The sequence below is a fragment of the Pseudorca crassidens genome, chromosome 10, assembly GCF_039906515.1.
Source record: "Pseudorca crassidens isolate mPseCra1 chromosome 10, mPseCra1.hap1, whole genome shotgun sequence".
NCBI classification, from domain to species: domain Eukaryota; kingdom Metazoa; phylum Chordata; class Mammalia; order Artiodactyla; family Delphinidae; genus Pseudorca; species Pseudorca crassidens.
Window position 1 is genome coordinate 1,568,814 of NC_090305.1, and position 27,079 is coordinate 1,595,892.

General features: G+C 45.2%; 1 long non-coding RNA gene across 1 annotated transcript in view; it reads left to right on the forward strand.

The window, feature by feature from the left end:
- LOC137231477 (uncharacterized) overlaps positions 1-23,488 on the forward strand; it is a 42,046-nt gene extending 18,558 nt beyond the window's left edge. Inside the window, exons 3-4 of the long non-coding RNA XR_010946569.1 lie at positions 11,910-12,146; positions 22,477-23,488. This is a non-coding gene — a long non-coding RNA (uncharacterized lncRNA). The remainder of the gene's footprint in view (positions 1-11,909; positions 12,147-22,476) is intronic.
- Positions 23,489-27,079: the final 3,591 nt, after the last annotated feature.

Genomic DNA, 27,079 nt, shown 5'->3' on the forward strand with positions numbered 1-27,079 from the left:
TTTTTTGAGGATGGACATTCTGACCTGTATGAGGTGATACCTCATTGTAGTTTTGATTTGCATTTCTCCAATAATTAGTGATGGTGAGCATCTTTTCATGTGCCTCTTGGCCATCCGTGTGTCTTCTTTGGTGAAGTGTCTCTTTTGGTCTTCCGCCCATTTTTTAATTGGGTTGTTTTTTTTTTTGATATTGAGCTGCATGAGCTGTTTGTGTATTTTGGAGATTAATCCTTTGTTGCTTCATTTGCAAATATTTTCTCCCATTCTGAGGGTTGTCTTTTCATCTTGTTTGTGGTTTACTTGTGGTGTGCAAAAGGTTTTAAGTTTAATTAGGTCCCGTTTGTTTATTTTTGTTTTTATTTTCATTACTCTAGGAGATGGGTCAGAAAAGATCTTGCTGTGGTTTATATCAAAGAGTGGTTTTCCTATGTTTTCCTCTAAGAGTTTTATAGTGTCCAGTCTTACATTTAGGTCTTTACTCCATTTTGAGTTTATTTTTGTATATGGTGTTAGGTAGTGTTCTAATTTCATTCTTTTACATGTAGCTGTCCAGTTTTCTCAGAACCACTTATTGAAGAGGCTGTCTTTTCTCCATTATATATTCTTACCTCATTCATCATAAATTAGGTGACCATATGTGTGTGGATTTATCTCTGGGCTTTCTATCCTGTACCATTGAGCTATATTTCTGGTTTTGTGCCAATACCTTACTATCTTGATTACTGTAGCTTTGTAGTATAGTTTGAAGTTGGGGAACCTGATTCCTCCAGCTTCAGTTTTCTTTCTCAAGATTGCTTTGGCTATTCGGGGTCTTTTGTGTTTCCAGATGAATTGTAAAATTTTTTGTTCTAATTCTGTGAAGAATGCCATTGGTAGTTTGATAGAGGTTGCACTGAATCTGTAGACTGCTTTGGGTAGTAGAGTCATTTTCACAATATTGATTCTTCCAATCCAAGAACATGGTATATTTCTTCATCTGTTTCTGTCATCTTTGGTTTCTTTCATCAGTGTTTTAGTTTTCTGAGTACAAGTCTTTTGCCTCCTTGGGTAGGTTTATTCCTAGGTATTTTATTCTTTTTGTTGCGATGGTAAATGGGATTATTTGTTAATCTCTCTTTCTGATTTTTTGTTGTTAATGTATAGGAATGCCGGAGATTTCTGTGCATTAATTTTGTATCCTGCAACCTCACCAAATCCATTGATTAGTTCTCGTAGTTTTCTGGTGGCATCTTTAGGATTTTCTATATATAGTATCATGTCATCTGCAGACAGTGACAGTTTTACTTCTTCTTTTCCAATTTGTATTCCTTTTATTTCTTTTTCTTCTCTGATTGCTGTGGCTAGGACTTCCAGAACTATGCTGATTAAGAGTGGTGAGAGTGGACATCCTTGTCTTGTTCCTGATCTTAGTGGAAATGCTTTCAGTTTTTCACCATTGAGTATGATGTTTGCTGTGGGTTTGTCATAAATGGCCTTTATTATGTTGAGGTAGGTTCCCTCTGTGCCCATTTTCTGGAGAGTTTTTATAATAAATTGGTATGGAATTTTGTCAAAAGCCTTTTTTGCATCTATTGAGAAGATCATACGTTTTTTATTCCTTAATTTGTTAATATGGTATATCACATTGATTGATTTGCATATATTGAAGAATCCTTGAAGTCCTGGGATAAATCCCACTTGATCATGGTGTATGATCCTTTTAATGTGTTGTTGGATTCTGTTTGCTAGTATTTTGTTGAGAATTTTTGCATCTGTGTTCATCAGTGATATTGGTCTGTAATTTCCTTGTTTTGTGATACCTTTGTCTGGTTTTAGTATCAGGGTGATGGTGGCCTTGTAGAACGAATTTGGGAGTGTTCCTCCCTCTGTAATTTTTTGGAAGAGTTTGAGAAGGATGGGTGTTAGCTCCTCTCTAAATGTTTGATAGAATTCACCTGTGAAGTCTTCTGGTCCTGGACTTCTGTTTGTTCAAGATTTTTAACTACAGTTTCAATTTCATTACTTGTGATAGGTCTGTTTGTATTTCTAATCCTTCCTGGTTCAGTCTTGGAAAATTGTACCTTTCCAGGAATTTGTCCATTTCTTTGTGGTTGTCCATTTTATTGGCATATAGTTGTTTGTAGTAGTCTCATAATCCTTTGTATTTCTGCTGTGTCAGTTGTGATTTCTCCTTTTTCACTTCTAGTTTTATTGATTTGCATCCTCTCCCTTTTTTTCTTGATGAGTCTGGCTAAAGGTTTATCAATTTTGTTTATCTTCTCAAAGAACCAACTTTTAGTTTTATTTATCTTTGCTATTGTTTTCTTCATTTCTATTTCAATTATTTCTGCCCTGATCTTTATGATTTCTTTCCTTCTACTGACTTTGGGTTTTCTTTGTTCTTCTTTCTCTAGTTGCTTTAGGTATAATGTTACATTGTTTATTTGAGATTTTTCTTGTTTCTTGAGGTGAGATTGAATTGCTATAAACTTCCCTCTTAGAACTGCTTTTGCAGCATCCCATAGGTTTTGGGTCGTCATATTTTTGTTGTCATTCGTTTCTGTGTATTTTTTTATTTCTCCTTTCATTTCTTCAGTGATCTCTTGGTTATTTAGTTGCACATTGTTTAGCCTCCATGTATTTGTGTTTTTTACAGGTTTTTTCCTGTAATTGATTTCCAGTCTCATAGCATTGTGGTCAGAAAATATGCTTGATATGATTTCAATTTTCTTAAATTTTCCGAGGCTTGATTTGTGACCCAAGATGTGACCTCTCCTGGAGAATGTTCCATGGGCACTTGAGAGGAAAGTGTATTCTGCCACTTTTGGGTGGAATGTCCTATAAATATCAGTTAAATCTATCTGATCTATTGTGTCATTTAAAACTTGTGTTTCCTTATTTAGTTTCTGTTTGGATGATCTGTCCATTAGTGTAAGTGGGGTTTTAAAGTCCCCTACTATTATTGTGTTACTGTTGATTTCCCCTTTTATGGTTGTTAGCATTTGCCATATGTATTGAGGAGCTCCTATGTTGGGGGCATGAATATTTATAATTGCTATATCTTCTTCTTGGATTGATCCCTTGATCATTATGTAGTGTCCTTCCTTATCTCTTGTAACAGTCTTTATTTTAAAGTCTATTTTATCTGATATGAGTATTGCTACTCATTGATTTCCATTTGCATGGAATATCTTTTTCCATCCCTTCACTTTCAGTCTGTATGTGTCCCTAGGTCTGAAGTGGGTCTTTTGTAGACAGCATATATATGGGTCTTGTTTCTGTATCCATTCAGCCAGTCTGTGTCTTTTGGTTGGAGCATTTAATTCATTTACATTCAAGGTTATTATCAATATGTATGTTCCTATTACCATTTTCTTAATTGTTTTGGGTTTGTTTTTGTGGATCTTTTTCTTCTCTTGTGTTTCCCGCCTGAAGTTTCTTTAGCATTTGTTGTAAAGCTGGTTTGGTGTTGCTGAATTCTCTTAGCTTTTGCTTGTCTATAAAGCTTTTGATTTCTCTGTCGAGTCTGAATGAGAGCCTTGCTAGGTAGAGTAATCTTGGTTGTAGGTTTTTCTCTTTCATCACTTTAAGTATATCCTGCCACTCCCTTCTGGCCTGCAGAGTTTCTGCTGAAAAATCAGCTGATAACCTTATGGGGATTCCTTTGTATGTTATTTTTTGCTTTTCCCTTGCTGCTTTTAATATTTTTTCTTTGAATTTAATTTTTGTTAGTTTGATTAATACGTGTCTTGGTGTGTTTCTCCTAGGGTTTATCCTATATGCGACTCTCTATGCTTCCTGGACTTGGGTGACTATTTCCTTTCCCATGTTAGGAAGTTTTCCACTATAATCTCTTCAAATGTTTTCTCAGACCCTTTCTTTTTCTCTTCTTCTTCTGGGGACCCCTATAATTTGGATGTTGGTGAGTTTAGTGTTGTCCCAGAGGTCTCTGAGATTGTCTTCAATTCTTTTCATTCTTTTTTCTTTATTCTGTTCCTTGGCAGTTATTTTCACCTTTCTGTCTTCCAGCTCACTTATTCATTCTTCTGCCTCAGTTATTCTGTTATTGATTCCTTCTAGTGTATTTTTCATTTCATTTATTGGGTTGTTCATCTCTGTTTGTTCTTTAGTTCTTCTAGATCTTTGTTAAACATTTCTTGCATTTTCTCAATCTGTGCCTCCATTCTATTTCCAAGATTCTGGATCATCTTTACTATCATTCCTCTGAATTCTTTCTCAGGTAGGTTGCCTATTTCCTCTTCATTTACTTGGTCTTGTAGGTTTTTACTTTGCTCCTTCATCTGTGACATATTTGTTTGTTATCTCATTTTTTTTTTTTGATGGGTGGGATTGTGTTTCTCTCTTACTGGTTATTTGGCCTGAGGCTTCCAGCACTGGAGTTTGGTAGGCTGTTGGGTAGAGCTGGGTCTTGGTGCCGAGATGAGGACCTCCAGGAAACCTCACTTCGATGAATATTCCCTGGGGTCTGAGGCTCTCTGTTAGTCCAGTGGTTTGGACGCAGAGCTCCTGGAGCTTCAGCCCGACCCCTGGCTCATGAACCCAGATCCTGCAAGCCACATGGGACAGCAAAAAAAAAAAAAAAAAAAAAACGAAACAGTGACAAAGTAAAAAATAAAATAAGATTAGAAAACTAACAGATATGTTAGAAAGAATAAAAAAATAAAAATGTAGATGAAACAACAACCAGAAGGTAAAACAGAACCACAATAGTAAAAAAAAGAGGAGGAACAACAACAAAAAAGCCATAAAAGGCCTTGGCTGTGGGGTGCAGGGCTTAGGCAGGGGCAGGGTCTAGGTGGTAGGCAAGGCCTATGCTTGGGATCCACAGGGCTGGCTGGAAAAGGCCCTGGGTGTGTGTGGGGCGGGACTTAGGCTCAACACATCAGGAGGGGCCCAGGAGTACCTCTGGCCTTGGAGGGCGGGGGACCAGGTCCAGGACCTCAGCAGGCTCACTGGACCCGAGTGGGAGGGGGAAACGCCCTCCTTGCCTCCTCTGATCCTCCGATCCGGAGGGCCCCTCCCTGTCTGCCTCTCCTCTTCTCCCACTGCCTCCCTCCTATGCCCCTAGGACCCACGAGGCCTGGAAGGACCCTCGGAGGGCGGAGGACCTGGCCCAGGAGCCCAGCAGGCTTCCCGGGGCCCGATGGGGCAGGGGAAATGCTAGGCACATTCCCTGCTGATCTTCCGAGCCCCTGCGAGTCCCTCCAGGCGTGGGAACCTCTCCCTGCTCCCAGCCACCCCTCAGGGGTGCCGGTCTTGTCCGGCCTCCACTTCTCCCCCCTCACTTACCCCTATGTCCTACCCAGTTGCTTGGGGGGTCCTCCCATCTCCTTGGGCGTTGAGGTCCCCCACCAGCATCCAGCAGGTGCCCTAATTCTGGGGAGATGCAAACTCTGCATCTTCCCATGCCGCCATCTTGACTCCACCCCTCCATAGAGGTAATTTTGAAAAAAGAGATTCAGATAGAATAAAAACATTAATGAGAAGACAAAGAATGTCTCCTGCCATATCAGTAAACAAAGGTTGTTGAAACCATCAAGCCATCAGCCTCTGTAGCTGACCTGACAGTGTACCCTGAGGGAACTTGGGATGGAGGAAAACAGGATTCTGGCCATAGATAGTTAAGATGTGTATCTAAGGAATAATTTCAATGAGCCCAGGCTCTTGCATCTTCCCATAGATAGAAAAACACTAAAATCATTAACTTGAAATGCATGTTTTTTATGATTAGCAGTAATCTTTTGATGTTTGACTACATGTGTTTTTGTTGTTGTTTTTGTTTTTTTTCCCAGTAAAAACTCCTGTGTATCCTGGCTCCTCCCTTTCCTCTTTGGAGCAGTTCCTCAGGGCGATCTGAGAGGCTGTTTCCCGGGCTATAGTCCTCAGTAATGTCCCCGAATAAAACATAATTCTCAACTTTTAGGTTGTGTCTTCGGTTGACAACGGTCTCTCTACTTTTCTGTATGTTTGAACATTTTCACAATAAAAAGTCTAAAACTGGCCCTCAGAATCTGTGAATTCACCTACTTACTAACTACTCACTACTCAGTATATTCGTACCCCCCAGATCAGCACTCAGCAGGGCTTTCGTGGTCATTCCCAGAGCAGCAAAGAGTTGGAGCTGACTGATGCACGTGGTCCAGGCCAGGCTGGCGCTCCACGTCTTTGGTTCACCTCTCAGACCGTAAAGAAGTGTCCTTTCATGGGTCAATTTCGGGCCCAGTTTTTGCACTTTTGTCCTTTTTTGGTGTTTATGGTGGCCCCCGAGAGAGTGATGAAGCTGTCTGGTCCTCCTAAAGGCAAGAGGGCTGTGACGCCCCTCAAGGAGAAAATGCCTGTGCTGGGTGAAGCTCATCCAGGCCTGAGTCACAGTGCTGTGGGCCATGAGCTCAGCGTTGATGAGTCAACAGTAGATACTGAATAAGGTGTATCTGAACAGAAGCTCACGTAAGACATGGCTCTGTGTTGGTCAGTTAACAAGAAAGTTGTGACCAGAGGCTCACGGGAACCTAACCCTGTGTCCCCAGGAGCCCCGGTCAGTGTCACTAAGTCAGTGCACTGCAAATAAGGAGAATCAACTGTATTTATGTATAAATATCCCTCACATGCATCTAACTAGTACTGGGGACCGAGAGCTGGCCCAGGATGTCAGCTGTGGTGACCAGTTAGGCTGATGCTGGTCCTGCTGGTCCCGCCTCCTGTTTACTCGGTCCATTGTCCCCTGATTCTGTTCTCTAGGTTGCTATGTTATCCTCCATGTTCTTCAAATATTCTTCTTACTATAATTATTATGATCATCATCATCATCAGTATTATTTTCTTTTAGTTTTGGCAATTGGCTTGTGAATTCCCTGGTAAAGAAGCTCTGTTTAAATTATATTAAAGTAAAAGCTGGAAGGTGTATCCTCACTATCCCTTACCAAGGTCTACACTGTCTATATGGTGAGGAAACACTGAGCTCTCCGTCACTGGTGAGATCTTATTCATCCCCCAGGCCTGACACAGCACCTGGCACCCAGTAGGTGCTCAGTTGGATGAATGGAGTACTAATTAAATGTGGAGTCATAACATGCATTAATTTAAAAATCTTACAAAATAGGTAGTGACTAATGTTTAATGTAGCAGCTGGGAAATGCTGCCCTCAGGGCAGAAGCTGTCTTGGATGTTTAGAGACTCAGTATTGGTTACAGAACCTGTAAAATGCAAAGAAAATTTACTATAAATGTCTATAAAACACACATATTTCTTGTGATAATAGAGTTTATGTATTTTATTGGCTTGGCAACTGACAGCAATAACTGCAAATAAACAACTGAGGGAAACTTTATTAGTTAGACACAGAATAATAAAATATTGCCCAAGGGACAGAAAAGCAAATTTAAATAATGATATTCTGGCTTGGGAATTATTTCACAATTAAGGTAACTTCTATCAAGAGGGCAATATTTTCCAGCTGTTCTTTGCAACCTTTAGCATTTACATTATACTTTTTATTTTTTTGAGTAATAGAAGCAATTAATTCTAAGTATTATAGTTTATTCTGCATTTGGACACCATGCTTCTCAAGAGCTGTTTTTTTTTTTTTTATCCAGGCAGTTGAACAGGATATAAATGTCATTTTAATAATAGGAACTGAAAATTTAATAATATGGTATTAAACTGTAAGTATAAGTGAATAATACCGGTCCTAGTTCACTTTATTTCCTACATAATCCTGGCCTATTAATGGAATTTCTATTCAAAGGGATGCTGTATTGCAAGATTTTTTTTTTTTTTGAGTAAAGAAGCTTCCAACAGAAACAAAGAAAAAAGGAAGATAAATGTTGAGATACGTATATGGATTGTTGGAGCTACTTATATGAACACTTACATGGATTAAATTTTCTTTGCCTGAAATACCCAGAACAAAACAGAGACGTAAAGGTGGTTTCCACTTGGAGCATTTTCTTAATTCTTCATGTAATTTGGTGTGTAAATATCTGTATATATCCAAGAATACATTGGAAAAATGAAAAAAGTATTTGCATAAAATGAAAGATAACATGGAACAGAAGTGAGCCAGACGTTAGATGGTGTCTAGAAACCAGAAGTGCTGCTGAGGGTTTGTGTTCCTAACTGGGCTGAGTGTCGCTCTCATGTTGCCAGAGAGATGTTATATGACGGCTGGAATTAAGTCTTTTAAAAACAATAACCAGAGTTTCTTTATGTTTTATTTTGGCACATCAAAGGAAATATGGCTAGGTTGTGGCAATAAAAAAACTCTATTAGCTATTTTATACGCTGAGTCAGAGAATTTTCACTGACATGAAAAACGAAAGTTATAGATTAAGAGAGATGTTTGATCAATTAAAATGAACAAATATATTTATTATACCCAGCTGCTGTGTATTTAAATCTTTTCTTGATAAAGACTTGTTTTTCTTTCTTTTAGCTTTTCCAGTCCATTTTACATTTCCCCCTTTCTTCTGGGCATGCTGCCTTACACCCATCCAATCACACTTCAGTCCACTTTCATTGACAGCCATGCGGCAAATTCCCACCCTGACCCATCTGGGATGCAGAGAAAATCTAAAGTTTTCTTTTGCTTGTTTGCATTTTGGAAGTGAAGCAGAAATAAACCCCAGTCTTCCTCTTCCACTGGCCCAAACAAATTACGTTTTTTTTAGTTCTTTCAGCAGTGAGGAATGGAAGATTAAAGAAATGGGCTACTCTTAAAAAACCTTTCTCCATAGACATTCCTTCTACGACAGCTGCATCCCTGGAACCCCGGTCTTGGGGCTGTGGACATGGTGACTCTTTCTCGGCTGAAAGATTTCAAGCAAGTACTTGCTCTGCACCCACCCATCAGGTTCCAGAAGCTCGCCTGCTCACAGGTGACAGGCTTTTGTGCAACTCAGCCTGTGGAAGGGCAAGGAGAAGTACATATGGTATTTTTATTACAGGACTGTCCTTCTTAAAACAGAGCCTGGGAGCCTGTGGTTTGAATTATAGAGTGTCTCAGGAGAGCTCCTGGCATCTGGTTTGACAATCATCCTTTTAAAAATGTAGTCTTTTGTGAGCTTGTGGCCCAAAATGACACGGTAAAACTGATGCTGGGGACTCACAGTTGTTTAAGTTGCAATAGTTATGCAACTAGAAGAAGAGAATAAATTAGATTGAACACTGGAGGAATTTAATAAAATGGAGCTTATTAATGGAAGCCCTAAATAATATCTATCTACATAGTGGGGGCTGAAATGACAGCCCCTCCAAAAGATATGTCCATGTCTTAATTCCCAGAACCTGTGAATGTGACCTTTTTGGAAAAAGGGTCTTTGCAGATGTGATCAAGTGAAGGATCTGGAGATGAGGTCATCTTGGATTATCTGGGTGGCCCGAACTCAAATGACAGGTGTCCTCATAGGAGACATACAGGAGGGAGACCCAGGGAGGAGAGGAGAGGCCGTGGGACCACAGAGGCAGAGGCTGCAGCGATGCAGCCGAAGCAAAGGTGCACTGGAGCCACGGGAAGCTGGAGGAGGCGGAGGACGGGCTCTCCCTGAGGGCCTCTGCAGGGGCGCGGTCCCGCTGAAACCGTGACCTCAGACTGCTGGCCTCCAGAACTGTGAGAGGCTACGCGTGTGGGGGAGACGGAGGATGCCCCCGAGTGAGCAGGAACCAAGGGCGACACAAGAAGCCAGCGGGGGCGACGCTTGCCCCGCTCAGGCCCAGGCCCAGCCCCCGAGTTCCTTCCTGTCGTGCATGCTGGGCCGAAGTCTCAGAGGCCTGCACATGTCTTTGAAGTGTCCCTCCGTGTCCTGACCTCACTCTCGAGGGTCACCCCTGATGCTCTCAGTGAAAATAAAGCACAGCTTCCGTGAAGTGTCCCCAAAAACTCCACAAAGAAGGAAGTGTCACTGAGCAGTAGATACCACTCCCAGGCAGAGGCCAGTCCTGGATGACCTCGCTGACTTTGGGGTGTCCCTGGGGGGAAGCAGCTTGCGCTTCCCCACAGAGTGTGTGGCAGGACTCATTCACCTGTGACCGTTACCCTGTCCTGAGGTTTCATCCTGGGGGAGAGTCTTCCTCCTGAAGGCTGATTTCTTACGATGCAAAACTGGGCCGATCTGCTGAGGCCCAGGTGTTCCGGAAAAGACATCGCATATGTGAGATGGACACACGGGGCCTGAATTCGATTCCAAGTTAAGAGAGTTCATGGAAGAAAGTTTTGGACTTTAGAGTTTCTTAACTGTCACATGCACATTAGGGGACGGGACATTTTGTGGAAGGAAAGCTTGCTCCCTTCCTGCTTCTGCCCCCTCGGCACCCCTCCCTCTCCCACTTGTGGGCGCCCCCTTTAGATGTAGAGGAGGGAGCATTATGTAGCACCTCACTCCTCAAAGACCTGCAGCACCCACACTACCTGGGAGCCGGTCAGAAATGCAGAGTCACAGGCCCCACCTGACCGATAAAATCCGAATCTGCATTTTGACAAGATTCCCTGGGTGGCTGGAATGCATGGTCAGGTTTGAGATGTGCTGATACAGTGGTTAAGATGGGTTTTAAATCTGTGCCAAATACTGCGTGCCCAACAGTCGTGGCTCTGATTCTGATCACAAGTCCTGCAACATGTTAACTGTGTAACGGGCGAGTTACTCTGAGTCTCTGTGTCTTGGAATCCTCATTTGTAAAGCGTGCAGAGAAGTACCTATTCTATGGCATGTGGATGGGATCCTGTGGTGGAACAGACAGAAAGCTCTGGGTCACTGGGGCCGTGGAGACGGTAGTCAGCCCTTGCCCTCCCTCACCCTCCTGGCACCTGGGACCCAGGCCCGTGCTCTTAGCAGGAGGGAGATGAGAGCTCTAGCCTGACTTTCCGGTGCTCAGGACGGGGGGCAACAATCGGCCCTCTCACTCATCTTGGCTTTCACCTGCCTCATCCGTGGGTGTTGAGATGGCAGTGAGGCCCCTGAACAGCACCCTGCTTTTTATTATTTCATTAGGGCTTTTATTAATGTCATTTCTCTGCGGTTGAAAGAATTCATGAGTTTCCAATTTACAAAAGCAACATATTTTAAAATTGCAGTTTTTAAAGGTTAAGTTGTAAGTTTCAGGCCCCTAGAACCAGTGTCCTCTGGAGGAAGAGCCGGTCCCTCCTGCCCTCGGTATCTGGGAATTAGGCCTTGGATGCCGCACAGACTGTGTCTAATAGTGGGTGGAGAAACATGCCCCCTGGGGCAAGGCAGGGATTGGAAAGACCATGGTCTGGTGCCGTGGGAGAGGCTGCACAAGGTGGGGAAGGCAGGGCGCCATCCGCCCAGGACACGCCTTTGGCTCATCTATGAATCCCCTGTGGCTCATTTTATAGTCTGCAGAGTCTGTTTTGATGGGTCTCTTTGCCTGGAAGAGAATTTTCCATCTTCTCTGTTAAAATCTTCAGAGTCTTTGGCACATGACTTGACCCTCACGGTGGATGGATTGCTTTGTCACTAAGCCCTGAACACTTAGAGTACACAGGCATTTTCCCGATGTGCAGTCCTAACCCAGTCCCCTCCTGTCCACTTATTTCACTTATATTGAGGAAACTCAATAAAAATACATGGTGGATGGGCCATCAGTATTGCTTTAACAGTCAGGGCAGATGTGGGAAAGGGAAGCATGTCAAGAAATGTGAAGATGACAAGGTTTAACGAAGGATGGGGAAGTCGAGCGCAGGTGAATGCACTGGGTGATTTTTTTCATAACACTCTTCGTGTTTGGCTTGGAAGCAAAGAATTCTAAGGATACTCCATGAATTATTGTGGTAGCCACTAAATTTTTCATGGAAAAAACCGACTGTCCCAAATCTTGGATAACTGCCAGCAGTAACGCCAGAAAGGTCAAAATATAATGTTTCTGTGCTTTTGACCATCATGTTGGCTTTCTTCCAGCTGTAGATCTTGCTGACACTGCCCCACGGAGCCACCACTCAGTCAAGTGACAACTTCTTTTGCCATCGAGACCCATGAGCCGATGACTGTCAACCGGGGAATGTCCCCTACCTTCTCCCCAGCTCAGCCCATCATAACCGGTTATTACTGCATCTGTGCGCGACCACACGGATTGTGCGCTGGAGGGAGCCACGTCCCTGGATGCTGATGCTGTGGGAGCCTGAAGTAACTTTCCAGGTAATTCCATCCATAAAAAGCCTTTACTTGTCCCTTACTGATTGGAATCTTTCAAGTGAACCTGCCCTCTTTGGCCGAAATTGTATTGCAGTTGCCTCGGTTCTCTGCGCCTCTGGTCAGATATGAAAAGAGTCTTGCTGCTTCTTACACATGGGGCTGCGTACCGACACTCCGCAGTCCACCAGAAAGTCTCCCAGGGCTTAACTGGGACTGCATGTATATACTTGCACATAGGAACGCCACAGCCTCTATTAGCAAACAGTCATCCAGATTTGGGGCTTGAATTCACATCCAGTCTCATACTTGTTTTTGTGGAGGGGAATCGCCTACTGATTTAGGGAGGATTGGGGGAAATGGTCATCGGGGAGCAGTAGTGCCAGTGGTTAAGTTACTGAGATGTACTGTGTGTTAAGTGTGTGAAGCAGTTTTCACTTAAACCATTTGGCAACCGAGGTCGACAGCATGGACATTTGAGAGTTTTAAGTTCCCGCCCAGGGTTTCTTGACTAGAAAGTGACACGGTCTGGATTCCAGTTGAAGTCCAGTGATGCGGAAGCTTCTGGTTGGTGTGTCTTACTAATAAGAGATGGGCAACACGTTTGTTACTAGTACCTATTGAGCTAGAAATACTCACGATAGAGTGCAGGTCCTGAGTACGGATTCCTTTCCACATTGGAAAGAAAGATGGTGGGAAACTGTCTTCCATGCTGATTCGACCCGCCCACCGGCCCCCAGAATTCCCACTCCTCTTGGTTCCCTGCTTGTCATCGTCTCTTTCCAGAAGAACACAAACTCCTCCTGGACCCGCATTGAAAATTCACAAACTTTCCACAAGTTTCAATAACTAGTTGTGGCTTTTTTTTTTAATACTCATGGGTAGCTGGGTCCTGGAGAGCTTTCAAAGCCCCCTGATTTTGCCAGCAGACTGAAGAAGGGAAACTCCAGTCGCTGGAGATGAAGGGGTGGCGGGAGGAAATGGCGTGTGACCAGGCGTGAGCTGTGTGTGTTGGCTTTGGATGACAGTTCTCTCTTGCTCCATGGGCCTTAATTGGCTGATAGAGCGATTGCCTTGGCCAAGGGTCCAATTAATACCCAACATTTGAGGGTTGGTTTTCCAACCCCAGTTGGATGAGTTTCTTGGCAAAAAAGGGTAACTGCTGTAAATTCAATTCACTTCCTTGACTCTGCACCCACTCTATAATGTAAGGGTATCACTGCGTCTGGTTAATGCCAGACAAGGATCTGTGAGCAGATGGGGAATTTGAATTTTCAAGTTTGGGAAAAAAAAAAAAAAAGCATAAATGAGTGTGAATTTTATGCGGTTACCTTGATACTCCCTCCATCTTGTGGAAAGTATCCTAAGTCCCAGTGTTGGAAGGCAGGATTGCAGAAGTGAAACTGCTGAGCCTCGAGGCTCATGCTTGCTGAAAAGCTCTGATGAGTGGCCAGCTACGATTGGCTGTGGGTCCAGGGAAACCTGCACTGAGCTAGAAAACAGTACCTCTGCCCCTGGTGTGGGAGATGGTCTCATGCCGTGGTCACAGCCTGGAGGTGGCCGTTCACTCTAGAACAATGGCAGCAGCTCGCCCTGGGAGCTGCCGCTTCTTAAGCGCGTGCCCTCAAGTCACTCGATGTGATTCATAAAGTTGGGGTGCTTAACACTGTCCTCTGTTGCAAGGTTGACATAATGAATACATGTGGAAGTTCGAGGACGTTCAGTCAGCGTGGGCTCCCTTCCCATCCGTCACCCGGGGCAGCTGGCGCAGGTCCGTCTTGACTCTTTAGGGGCCTGGATGCTTCCTGCTGTCTTGGGGAACCGCGGATGGCATGATGCTTCGCTTCTAAATATCCGCCCCACGACAGCAAATCCCTAGGAAACCAAGCTTGGGAGGTGCTGTCGCTCCCCCGCCCGGTGTAGCATCCTAGCAGACAAGCTGTCTTGGCGCCGGAATTTCGGTGTTTTCACTCGCCCTGTGTCCTGCAGGCTGCGCACTCACTACTGCTTCTCTCTACAAGGCTTGGCCTGGAATTTTTTCCTTTTTCTCTTGTTTACCAGATGGAATGAAGCCTGTTTGTCAAAACTTCCTTCCCCTTGATTTACTTTGACCTGATTTTGAAAGCAGCAAGTCACTTTATTCAGGCTGCTGGAAAGAGCACTAAACCAGGTGTCGGGGTGCCTGGATTTCTGGAAGACATTCTTCTTCTCTCCAATGAGACATGTGATGCGTGAAGTAGGTGCCACTGGCAGGAAGCCCAGCCTTTGTCGCACACACGTGCTCACTCACGTCTGGGCCCCGAGCTTCCTACCTCCATCCGCAGGACCAGCTGCATCAGGGTCTGTCTGCTAATCACTCCTGTGTGTTACCCAGCCTACCCGGTTCCCCTGGTGCATCTGCTGTGGGTAATTCGGTAGTTGAAGACAGAAACTCCCAATTACAGGGAATCCACGAAGCACTGGAGTTTGTCAAATGGTCCAGCCCAGGTCTGTGTCATTTTGTTTTGAAAAGAAAGAAAACTCATTCAGGACTCCTTACCTTTATTCTTGACTTCTGAAATGATCACTGTGGACAGAAAGCAGGTTGTTCTTCAAGAGTTACCAGCAGACCTGGCCTGCCTGGGGACGGGCTCCCCCTGACGGCAAGGTGCTGTCAGTCTGCACCCGCCTCAGCGCCCTGGCCAGCGGTGGGCCCTCCCGTCTTTGCCTGACTCTCCCTTCCTGGGCTCCTTCGCTGAGGCAAACTGTGCTCCCGGGGGGAGGAGCGTTTTACTCTGCTTCCCAGATGTCGCTCTTTGGAAAATGGAGCCAAGGGGAATGGAAGGCGTTTATCCATGTCTGGTACAAGGAGGTCTGCAGGTGATAACTCCAGGCAGGGCAGAGGCAGGTGGGCCCTCCAGGGCGGCGCTTGGGGCCTTGGCGGAGGCCGACTCAGGGCTGGCCAGGGACCCTGCCTGGCGAGGGCCTCTGAGGCCAGCCCTGAGTCGGGCTCTGGAGCAGCCATTTGTAGCATCTGTAAGGTTGCACTTTTCTCCGTGCCCTCCAGCTTCAGCAGTGTGTGAGGAAGTGCGGTGTTCTAGACAGTCTTGGTGGTGGTGTGTGGAGCAGGCCCCACCCCATCCTTCAGAAAGAACGGTCCAGGGCAGGCCCAGACTCTCCCCTGAGACCAGAGCGGTGGAGGCAGCAGAGTTCCCAGCAGACCAGGCACCGCTGGGGTCACTGCAGAACTTCTAAGACAAGCAGCCTGGAACCCAGTTCTCACGGATACGGTGATGAAATCCTACATCTGGAATCTCTGTGTGTGGCTAAGTAGAGTGTGGGCTAGTCTACCTGCAGCTTCTAGACTTCCTTGCTTAACTGTATACCATGGACGCGTTTCACCCTCAACCAATTTTCAATGAATGCTAGAGTGACCAACTGTCTCTGTCAGCTTGGGGCACGGTGTCTTGGTGCCAGACTGTCGGCTAAACCGAGGGAGCTCTGGGTAAACCGGTGTGAATTAGTCACCCCGAGAATGTCGCCCTGTGCCAAGGCCTCTGTGCTGTGTGGCTGCATCTACTCTCTGAAACAGTGCTTTGAGGGGAATGTTCCCTCAGTTTCAGAGAATTTGTAAACAAGAGATGAAGTGAGTTTCCCAAGGCCACTTACCTAGGAAGTGACCGAGTCCGGATTTCATTAGGTTGCCTGGTTTAAATCCAGTGTACTAGTTATCTGCTGCTGCAAACTTGCCAGCTTAAACCAACAATAAAGGGTTATTAATCCACAGTTTCCGCAAATCAGAAACTCAGGAGCATCACAGCAGGCGGTTCTGGCGCAGGGTCTCTCGTGAGGTTGGGGTCCAGGTGTCGCTGGGCCGGCAGCCTCTGGATGCTGGGCAGGGGGTGGAGGGTCTGCCTCCGGTGGCACCTCCCACGGCTGTTGTCAGGGAACCTCAGTCCCTCTCCACAGGGTCCTCACAACGTGGTGGCTGATTGCCTCAGAGGGAGTGATCCCAGAGAGCAAGGAGGAAGCCGTGGTGTTTTTATTATCCAGCCTTTGGAATCACGACCTGTCACTTCTGGAATATCCTGCTCCGTGTGGCAGGGACCATGCCGGTGAACAGCAGCAGGTGAGCACCCCTGGGGACCTCCTAGACCATCGGACTCAGTGTGTGTCTCACAGCCCATCTCGGGTATTTGAGAGGAGACTGTAGGATGAGACATGGAAAATGCGCACAGGTGAGACACACACACGTGAATATTCATTATATTGTAAATGCCGTTGTTCACATACTCAGATGAGTGTACTTTTAAGATAGTCACCATCTTGGTGGACTGTATATTTATCCTGATATTTATCTTAATACTTTCCTTTTGAATGTTACTTATGGATGATTTCCCTAATTTTCTAAATTTTATAGTATGAACGCATGCATTACTTTTATACTTAGAAGAAAGTTTATTGTTAAAACCATTTTTTATGTGTACATGTTAACACCTATATGATGACCACAGCTTGGAATTCTTGGGACCTCATAGAAAGCAGTCTGTTGAGATGCTTCAGAAGGCAAACTATATACTGTTACTAGTAGACACAGTTATATGTAGAATTATGTATTCCATTATAAGTACAAATGCATTCCATTACCTGGAATTCAAATCAGGGGAAGACAGGGAGGTCAGGAAGCCAGGGATGCCAAGCACAAGATGCCGGGTCCAGAGAAATGGCAGACGCTTGGAGTGGGTTGTACCCAGGCTTAGCACGCATCGTCGGGTGGTCCACGTTAATTTGAAGGAGCTGAAAAGCCACACTTTCTGAACCTTAGTTACCTCATTAGTAAAACAGAGGAAGACAGTGACCCTGTGCTTTCAACTCCACAGAGCTGTCGTAGAAAACAGAGATGAGAGACTGCATGTGACCATGCTGGGGAAGCCGGCGAGTCCCAGCCTGGAGGCAGGTGCCGGCTACGGTCACGTCTTAGGGCTGCATCTCTGGAGGTGCCCTGCGACTTCCCGCAGGCAGGGCTGCCATCCCAGCCATGTCCGACAGCTGCCCTGCAGCCCTGGGAGCCTTTCTCTGAGCCACACGTCTCGCCCCAGGAGGCAGAGCCTCGGCCACCGTGTTTCCCCGTGCCGCTGGCTGGCGGGCAGGCTGTGTGGTTGGAGACGGGCTGCTGGCCGGGCCCTTAGGCCTGGGTGGGCGATCGGGTGGGCTGGGTGTGCACGAGGCCTGGTACTGGTGTCCATAGGGCTGGCATCAGGCCACAGAGGCTCCTAAGGAAGCAGGCCCAGATGGTCCCCAAAGTGGTAAGGGGAACGTGCACGCAAACCCATAACACTGTTTCCACGTGCCTTGCCACACTACCAGGCCAAAGCCAGGAGGGGAGTTGGGTTTCATGGACAAATATTTCTTTTTCACTCCTTTTCTTACAAAACTATCCCCAACCTGTCCAAATTGTCTGGAAGCCATTCGTGTGTCAACAGCAGGCAGTTTTACAGGGATGGCGGGAGCACATTCCCTGCCTGGACTCTGGGCTCCGTGCGGAAAATGAGCTGCTGCTAATGAAGCCCAGCTGAGAGCCCCCGAGGTCTCCCTGAAAGTTTTATATTTCAGACCAGGCTTCTGCTCTGGTGCAAAGAGTGGGTGCAGGTAAATGGTTAACAGCCGATTCTCCAGAGGGGAAAAACCTGGAATCGTAGCATTTGCCAATTTCCATGGTGTAAGTATTCTCACCACGGCCAAGATCAAGGTACTGACACAGTATCAGTGATTGCAGAGTTGGTAAGAGACGCAGAGCACGTGTGAGCCCGCTCCAGGACACCACTGGGTCCAGATTTATGTGTCAGATGCACCCTTTACATCTTTACCTCGAGGCAAGACGAGCATCTCAAAACAGCATGTGCAGAACTGGACTAATGACCTCTCTGCCCCACAGCCAGCTGGCTTTCTGCCAGGGTTTCCTCTCTGAGTGCGTGCACAGCACCACATGCAAGTCAGACCCCAGACATCACAAGTCACCCTTTACGTCTCCCTCCTTCCTCACCACCACATCCAAGCCATCACCAAGGCCTGCTAATTTCACTTCCTAAATATTCACAATCTGATTACCTCCCCCCAGCCCCTGTCATCACTATTGATTGCCTGCATTATTGCAAAAGGCCAAGTGGTTTTCCTGTATCCACTCGTACCCACACATACACTCAACCCATTTCCTAGTATTGAGAGAGAGAGATCCCTGAAAAAATGCACATCTGAGAACATTATTCCTTTGCTTAAAGCCTTCGATGACCTCCGATGGCTCAGGATAATAATCAGAATCCTTAGGGTGGCCTGAAGGGACATGGGTCTCCTGCTGCCCCTTCAGCCTTAATCCCGTGCTGCTCTGGTCCTGTGCCCCTTGCTCCTGCCTTGGCCATGCTGCGTGTCCTTCAGGTCCTCAAACACACCAAGTCCTTTTCCGATTCAGATCTTTGTACAAAGTGTTCTCTCTGCCTGGAGTCACTTGGTCTGACCAACTCCCCATTCTTCAGTCTCAGCTAAAGTTTTTTAGAAAGGTCGTCTCAAACCTCCCTCTGCTTTTATCTTCCACAACGTCCTGCTCTTGGTTTGCTGTCCCATCAGCAGTGTAGGAAAGTCCTAGTTGCCTCATATCCAAGCCAACACTTGATATTATCAAGCTTCAAGATTTTTGACAACCTGGTATAGTGGCATCTTGTTGTGATTTTAGTTTGCATTTCCTAGGTTACTAATAAATTTGGGCATTTAAAATGTTTATTGCCCATTTAAATTTTCTGTTGTGTGCAATGCCTGTTCAAGTTGGTAGCCCATTTTTCTATTGGGCTGTCTTATTCTTATTAATTATTAGTAGGAACACTTTACATATGATGGATACCAAAGTTTGTGAGTTACATGTATTGCTAGTATCTTCTTCCATTATTTGCCTTGTTTTCTCTTTTAAAGATGTCTTTTAACAAAAATAAATTTCAAAATTTAAGGTTATCAAGTGTTTTTTCTTTTAATTTCTAGTACTTTTTGTATTCTTTAGAATTTCTGCTTGTAAGGGCCTGTTGAGCTGAACTCTGTCAGGTTTTGTTCTTCTAACGGTAAATTATTTTCTCTTCATTCTTGGAAAATTAATTTGACTAGGTATAGAATTTCAGGAGGATCATAATTTCCTTTCAGTATATTGAAAAAAAAAAGTCCACTCTTTTGTGGCTTTCATCATTGCTGGTAAGAAGTCAGCCTTCAATATAATTCCTTCCTTTTGAAGGTTTCTGACTCGTATTTAAAATCTTTGTTTTTGATGTTCTTCAGTTTTGTTATGATGTATCTACTTTGGGATTTCCTTATTTATCCTGCAGGGAATTGACTGGGCTTCCTTAATCTGAGGGTTTGAGTCTTTCAGCAAGTCTGGAAATTTCTCATTCATTCTCTCTCTTTTTTTTTTTAATTGGACTATAATTGCTTTACAATGTTGCATTAGTTTCTGCTGTACAGCGAAGTGAATCAGCTGTATGAATACATATAACCCCTCGCTCTTGGACCTCCCTCTCACCCTCCCTAGCCCACCCATCTAGGTCGTCACAGAGCACCAAGCTGAGCTCCCTGTGCTGTATAGCAGGTTCCCACTAGCTATCTATTTTATACATGGTAATGTATTTATGTCAAACCTAATCTCCCAATTCATCCCACCCTCCCCTTCCCACCCCGTGTCCACACATTTGTTCTCTATGTCTGCGTCTCTATTCCTGCCCTGGAAATATGTTCATCTGTACTATTTTTCTAGATTCCACATATATGCGTTAATATACGATATTTGTTTTTCTCTTTCTGTCTTCACTCTGTATGACAGTCTCTAGGTCCATCCACGTCTCTGCAAATGGCACTATTTCGTTCCTTTTTTATGGCCGAGTAATATCCCATTGTGTATATGTACCACATCTTCTTTATCCATTCATCTGGTGTTGGACACTTAGGTTGTTTCCATGTCCTGGCTGTTGTAAATAGTGCTGCAATGACCATTGGGGTACATGTGTCCTTTTGAATTATGGTTTTCTCAGGGTCTATGCCCAGTAGTGGGATTGCTGGGTCGTATGGTAGTTCTATTTTTAGTTTTTTAAGGAACCTCCATACTGTTCTCCATAGTGGCTGTATCAGTTTACATTCCCACCAGCAGTGCAAGAGGGTTCCCTTTTGTCCACACCCTCTCCAGCATTTATCGTTTGTAGATTTTTTTGATGATGGCCATTCTGACTGGTGTGAGGTGATACCTCATTGTAGTTTTGATTTGCATTTCTCTAATAATTAGTGATGTTGAGCATCTTTTCATGTGCCTCTTGGCCATCTGTATGTCTTCCTTGGATAAATGTTTAGGTCTCTTTTGAATATTGCTTCTTCCCCATTTATATCCCTTATCTCCTACTAAACTCTAATTAAACATAAATTACAACTTTTCATTCTCTCTTACATCTCTTTGTGTCTCTGGGTTGCATTTTGAATACTTTCTTCATATCTACCTTCTGGTTTCATAGTTTTTTGTTTGGTTGTGCTTAATCTGCTGTTTAACTTGTCTAATGACTTTTGAAACTTAATTATTATTACAATTTTCATTTCTAAAAGTTCTACTTTAAATTTGATTCTGTTTATAAACATGCTTGGTCATTTTAAAAGCTCTAAAAGATTAAAAAAGTTATTAAAAGATTAAAATACTTATTTTTTATTTTTTGATAATTTGTATGTTTAAAATCTTTACCTGGGCTATTCTGGGTGGGTATATGTCTCTGTACCTATCTATCTATCTATCCACCTATTATCTATCTATCTACCTACCTATCTATCTCTACGACACAGAGATATGCCACCATATTCTTCTTCAAGGGAAGAGTTGATGCCCAGCTGTGTGGAGGCACGAGATCAGCAGGCAGCCTCCATCTGCAAAGTGCTGCCTCGCCTGTGCCATGCCCTGCCCACAGCAGCCTGGATCTGGAAGCTGCGTGAGGGTGTCAAGCCTGGTGCAGGATGACTCTGATGGACAGTATTCTCACTGGTGCTTTCTGCTGGGTTGACAGGGTTGTGTCGGAGCTACACTGAGTTCAACTTTCCTTCTGCTCAATCATGCTTTTTTTCCATCCCCTTCACAGTTACTGATCCTAAAAACATCTGTATTCCAAGTTCTGGCCTGGCGGCTGCTTTCAGAAAAACCCAATCCACAGTGTGTGCGGGTGTGTGAGTGTGAGTGTGAGTGCGTGTGTGTGTGTGCGCATGTGCGTAGCCGCGTGTGTGAGTGTGTGTGGATGTGGGTTTGCGTGTTCTGCTGCTGCTTACTCATGGCACCCTGTTTTCTTCCTGTTTATGCTCCTGAAACTATCTGTTGGAATTCTGTGAGAGGGATTGAGATTGGGCCTCTTTTGAGGATATAAGAGATTTCTGCTGTCGGTTGCCTGGGAGTATGACCGACTTGGGATGAGTGTGAGTTAAATTGTCTGTGTTTTTCCAAACCACAGACGTAGTGTGTGTCGTCTGCAAGCCCCTGTCAGCGGGAATGCGGTCATGGGTTCCCCAGACAGGCTCGCTCCTCACTCCCCGTCTCCGAACTGGGCCTGTTCCCACTGACCCGGATTCTGAGGCTGTGGACATTCTGGACCCCACCTGTATGTAGTGTTTTCCTGCCTTGGGTGGGCTGAAGCCTTCACTTCCTGTTTTTCCTGCCACCATGGAGCTCTCCAGTGGAAATGGAAGGTCACAGAGTTCAGTGCATAGACTCAGGGTGAAGGCTGGTTTGGGTCTTGCTTCCTTTCCAGTGTTTCACTTTGAAACTGGAAACTCATGGTTCCGGGCGTCAAAGTGAGACAGACTTCTCACTTTATTGCCAAATGCTGATTCATAAAATTGTTACTTTCTTTTGGTTCATATTTATCCAGACTTCCTTTATTTTTCTTTTTTTGAAAGGGGGCTGAGTCATTTAGGGCTTCTGGTCCTCCACACTGATGGACACAAATGTCTGGAGTTATGTTTAAGTAGACGTAGGATATGATCCATCCGTCTCCAGCCCCTCCCCTCCCTGGAGCCTGGGGGATGGGACTGAAAGTTCAAGCATCTCATCATGGTTGGGCCTTTCTGGAGAGCAGCCCCCCCCTGCAGCCATCCGGGAGCCACCAGGATTGGCCTCCTTAGAACAAGTGATGCTCCTGCCACCCAGGAAGTGCCAAGGGATTTAGGAGCTCTGTGTCGGGATCTGGGGGATGGGCAGAGACCAGTATGTTCTCTTGTTTCTCATCCCGCTTTCCCTATCTCTACACAATCTCCCCGTTTTAAGACTCCCTCTCCTTGATTTAAGTTTTGATGGTTGTTTTCTCAGCTGCCTCCCAGCCCTCTGACCTGATTGAGCGTGTCTCTGTCTTCATCTTACTACATCTACGGAACACTTCTCAGAGTTGGTTATTTCCGAGCAGGACAAAACTGTTCCAGGAAGCGATCATTCCTGCTGATTCCATCCTCACAAGTTAGCAGTCTTAACATTCGGGGCACATCTCACTATAGCAGGTGCAAGGAAATGGAAGACTGAGTAAAGCACTCGCTGGTGACGCTACAGTAGTCATCAAACGTGCGTGGGCATTGATCACCCAGGACGCAAGCGGACTTGTGAGAACACAGATATGGGGCCGTGCTCTCAGAGTTTCTTGTTCAGTTGGTCTGGGACAGAGCCGGAGAATTTGAATTTCTCCCAACCTCCCAGGGACCACTCTTAGAGAACTGCCACGCTGATATGATGAGACAGGTGGTCACAAAGCTTCTCAGTAGTCAGCAGGTAGTGCTCAGCGTTAAGCAGTAAACTCAAAGTCAAGCTTAAAGCGAACTCTGTCCAAAGGAAGCCACTGTTTTGGGCTCCTCGATTTCTTTGAGGCACATTCTGCTCACTCTTTGCCATGTTGTGCATATTTAATCGTCTACACATGAAGGCAGACAGAGGAGGTGAGGGGATCTTGGACCCTAAAGGTGAGGAAAATGCCATCAGAACTGTGCCTTCCCAGCCTCCTGTACACAAAGGAAGATGAAGAATGGCTAAGGGGTTTCTGCTGGTGTCTCCATGTCAATATTATGGATTTTAATGGTTGATGAGAAAGAAGTGTTACAACGTTTCAGGGACCCAGATCAACCAAAGGCTTTAGATCTAAGTAAGACCGAATCTTACTTAGAACAAGAGCCAAAAAACTGAACTTGTACCAGATACAATACAGACAAGACATACCGGATAAGCACCATTTTGATATTGATGATAAAATATGAAGGTCATAAAAATGAAAACACACCAAAATTTCCAAAACCAATGATCAGGAGAATTTCTGAAGTAATGGACCAAGCACGGCTATAGCAAGGGACCTGGGTAAGTGACTTTGCTGCAATTTCCTTGGAAGCTGCCTAAATCTTGTCTTTGTTCTCAAAACTCACATCTGCAATCACGGCTAGTCTGAGAAGGTGACCCTAGCTTTTTTTTTTTAAGATGAGTGAAAATTGTACTCCAGAAAGAAATTAGAATACAAGTAAGAATAAAAATAGAAAAGCAAATTTAAATCCATAGAGTTAAACCTTTAGTAAACTAGCTTGGGTGTAAGTGCACTGATCTGTTTTATATTCATTGTAATATGGTGTCCCCTTGACGTGCTTAGAGCATCAGAAAGACTTATACCTATTAAATCTTCGGACGAGTCTGATTAATTTTTGTTACCGATCATTTGTTTAAATGTTGAGTCAAATTTGTTAACTTCATAACTTTATATTTAATAGAAATTTAATAATTTAGCTTTTTATTTAACAGTTAGGTATATGACGAGGGTGTAAAATATTTAGAGAAGTGTTAAGTGTTTAAAAAAGAGTCAGTGGAGAACAAAGTACAAATGACGGTGAGCTTCTTTTCCTCTCCATATATAAAGGCTGCTCAGATATTGAATTTTTATCATAAAACAGATTGGCCAGTTGAAGAGACAACTAATCTCTTTTATAGAGAAAAGGGTATTATTTATTGGATATAGAGTATCCTACGCTCTGTATTTATCAAGAGATTCCTTTCTCAATTGATAAATTTTTGTTGATGTGATTAGTCCGCAGGTTCTCCCTGTCTGTTTTTCACATAGCTCACTGCTGAAGCTGCAATTCTTTTTTTTTCAAAAAGAGCACTATTACTTAATTTATCTGTGAGCATTTTTCAATTCCACAAGAGAATAGATGAACTGCACAGTCTCTGTAATCTTGTAAAGGCATTTGGCCTGGAAGATGCTCCTTGGCTGTGTGCCAATAACAGTGGCTCCAGGGACAATGTTTAGTTAGTCCAAAGTGAGCAACTTTAACTTTTACTGCTTAATTTCTGATCAGCTCTTCAGAATTGGCTCAACATTCAGTACCAGGATGAAGTTTATGAGAAGGAATTTCCATGTCCAAGGAAGAACCAAGACTGCAGAGAGGTTACAGTATGAAAACCGAAAAGGAAAAAAAAATCTGTCCTAAACTGATTTTATTAACTGTTGATAATTATTTTAGAGTATTTAATACAGTCTCCTACTGTATCAACCTGTATCAGGAAGCTGAATTCACGCAATCCTTCTGGGAAGCCAGTTGGTGGCCCAAGCTGGCTTGAGGTTTGATGGGAAAAACCACCAGAGGGCTGGTAATTCGCCCATTTCCCTCTTTCTCCCTCTTTTTCTTCCCTTCCCGCTTTACCCACCTTCTCTTCGGGCTGTTGAAGATTTATTGCCTTTCAGTACTTACACATGATGTTTTCATAGGCTCTAATGAGGTCCCAGCAGGTTCTAACAGTAACAGGACGTTCCCGTTCCTAAGATACATTACGTGTTTTCCCTAATCTTTCTCCCTTGAATGAAATGCTTAGAAGTATGTTAGCCCCCAATTCCCTTTCCTTTACCATGATAGATAGTCCAGTTACTAAATAGAGCTAAATACTTTGCTGTGACTTTTAATACTCATTTGATTTTGAATAGAATCCCACAAAGAAGAGCACTTGTGTGCTCTGAATGTGCTTTCTGGTAGATCGCCTGAGCACGGGCGAAGCACCTGTTTGCCATCCTGGCCAGCCCTCCATCCTGATGGCGATTCTGGGGACATTCCCTGGTCGTTGTGGGGAGCTGGTCAGGGCAGATGCTCCCCTGTCCCTCCGGTTCTGATTCTAGCCCCACGTGAGCCCGGCCTTAACAAGGACTCACCCCCTTGGCCCAGCTGTCTGGAAAGGTCGCCTCTCTGGCTGCCAGACGAGGAGGTGTTTTTTAGGAGGCGGATTTGTGGCCACGAGCTCCCCCCACTGCCTTCTGCGGTAGCAGGGTCGGGAGCCAAGTCTAGAGGTAGTTTTCTCCTTAAAGATCAGACAGATTAAAAGTAAGCAACAAAGAAAGGAGCGCGCCGTGTCCCTGACGAGTATCTGTGATGTGACACACGGGCACTTGGGCAAAATGGGCACCTTCCTTTGAGGAGCTGAGGTGCAGGGCTGCCTTCAGCCAGAAGGGGCTCTGAGGAGGGCACTTGCCATGACCCTGGGGCGGCAGCTCTAGTTTGGAGCTGGGCACCAAGGCCGGTGCCTTTCACTCTGCCCTGAAGTTAGCTTGTTATAAATGGGCAGGTTGGGTCTCCAAACCAGCGAGGAAGCCAGCTTGAAAAATCGTCCTGGGAAAAGCAGGAATCATTTGTTCTCCGCTCAGAAAGTCGCTGTGCCCTGAGAGGACGGCAGCTCGCAGAGCCTCAGACCAGCGCCCTCGGGGTCGCCGCCCGGTGGCCGCAGGTCTCCCCTCGTCCCAGGCGTCCGCTCCCGGCCTGTCCTTCACCACTCACACTCGGGGCTCGGTTTCTGCTCACTGCTTCTCTAAAGATGACCTGGAGACAGCTCTGAAGAGCCTCCCGTTTCCACATTGCTGCGGGAGAGGCACAGCGGGGCCGGTCCGCACGGCCTGTGCTAACCCCGTTTTCCATCTTGTTTTCTGGCCAACTGCCTTTGCGCTTCACACTCGTCACGACTGAAACACGTTCCAGCTGGGAGCAGAGGCAGTAGGCTGGTCATCTGCTCCACGGGGTCCCCAGGTCCCATCCTCGTGCCCCTGAGTCTGGCTCCCCGAGTCCTAACTGGGGGGGCCTCCTTCCACCCTTGGGCAGGTGGGCCCCCCCCCCGAGGATGTTCTTTGTAGGGTTGGAGCCCCGGGATCCATTTTACTTAGTTGTCTGTCCATTTTTTCCAAACAAGCTGTCTGTCCCCAAAAAAGGATCAAATGGAAAACTTCATAAATACTCCAAATGGGGGAAACAAGAAGTGGAATAAAAGTGATGTAGCTATTGACAGAAAACATGCTGTCATTTCTCCTCTGTAAATATATAGTATCCATTTTCAGAAACAGGCTATGCCTGAAGCTGAAGAAGAGCCCTCACGGCCTCCCCGGCTTTGGGACACTGTCGAGAGCTGCCCCCAGTGATGTGCGGGTGCCCTTGGGAGGTGTGGGGCACGGCTGCAGGGCCAGGGAAACCTCTGAGAAGTAGATATGGTTTCTAGTGCAGAAATGCAAAGTGATGCTTGGAGGGGTCCCCAGGGGCCGGGGTCCTGTGACTTGTTGGACAGATGCTTCTTCAGCATCCATCATCCCAGTTCCCATGAGCTGATTTCTAAGCCATACCCAACCTCTTCCTATAAACCTTATTCAGATAATAATAACAACAACAACTAGCATTTGGAGATGCTTACTATCCTCTGGGCACTGGGCTAGGACTTTACAAGGACTGACTCTTCCAGCCTTGGCAGCAGTCCTCAGTGGTGGGCAGTGTTGTCATCATCCCGTTTTACAGATGAGGAAGCTGAAGCACAAAGGAAGGACTAGCTTTCCTGATGGCGCAGCCGAGAAATGACGGAGCTGAGACTCACACCCAGGTCCTTGGGCGCCAGAACCTGTCCCCTTGTTAGTATCCCTTTATTG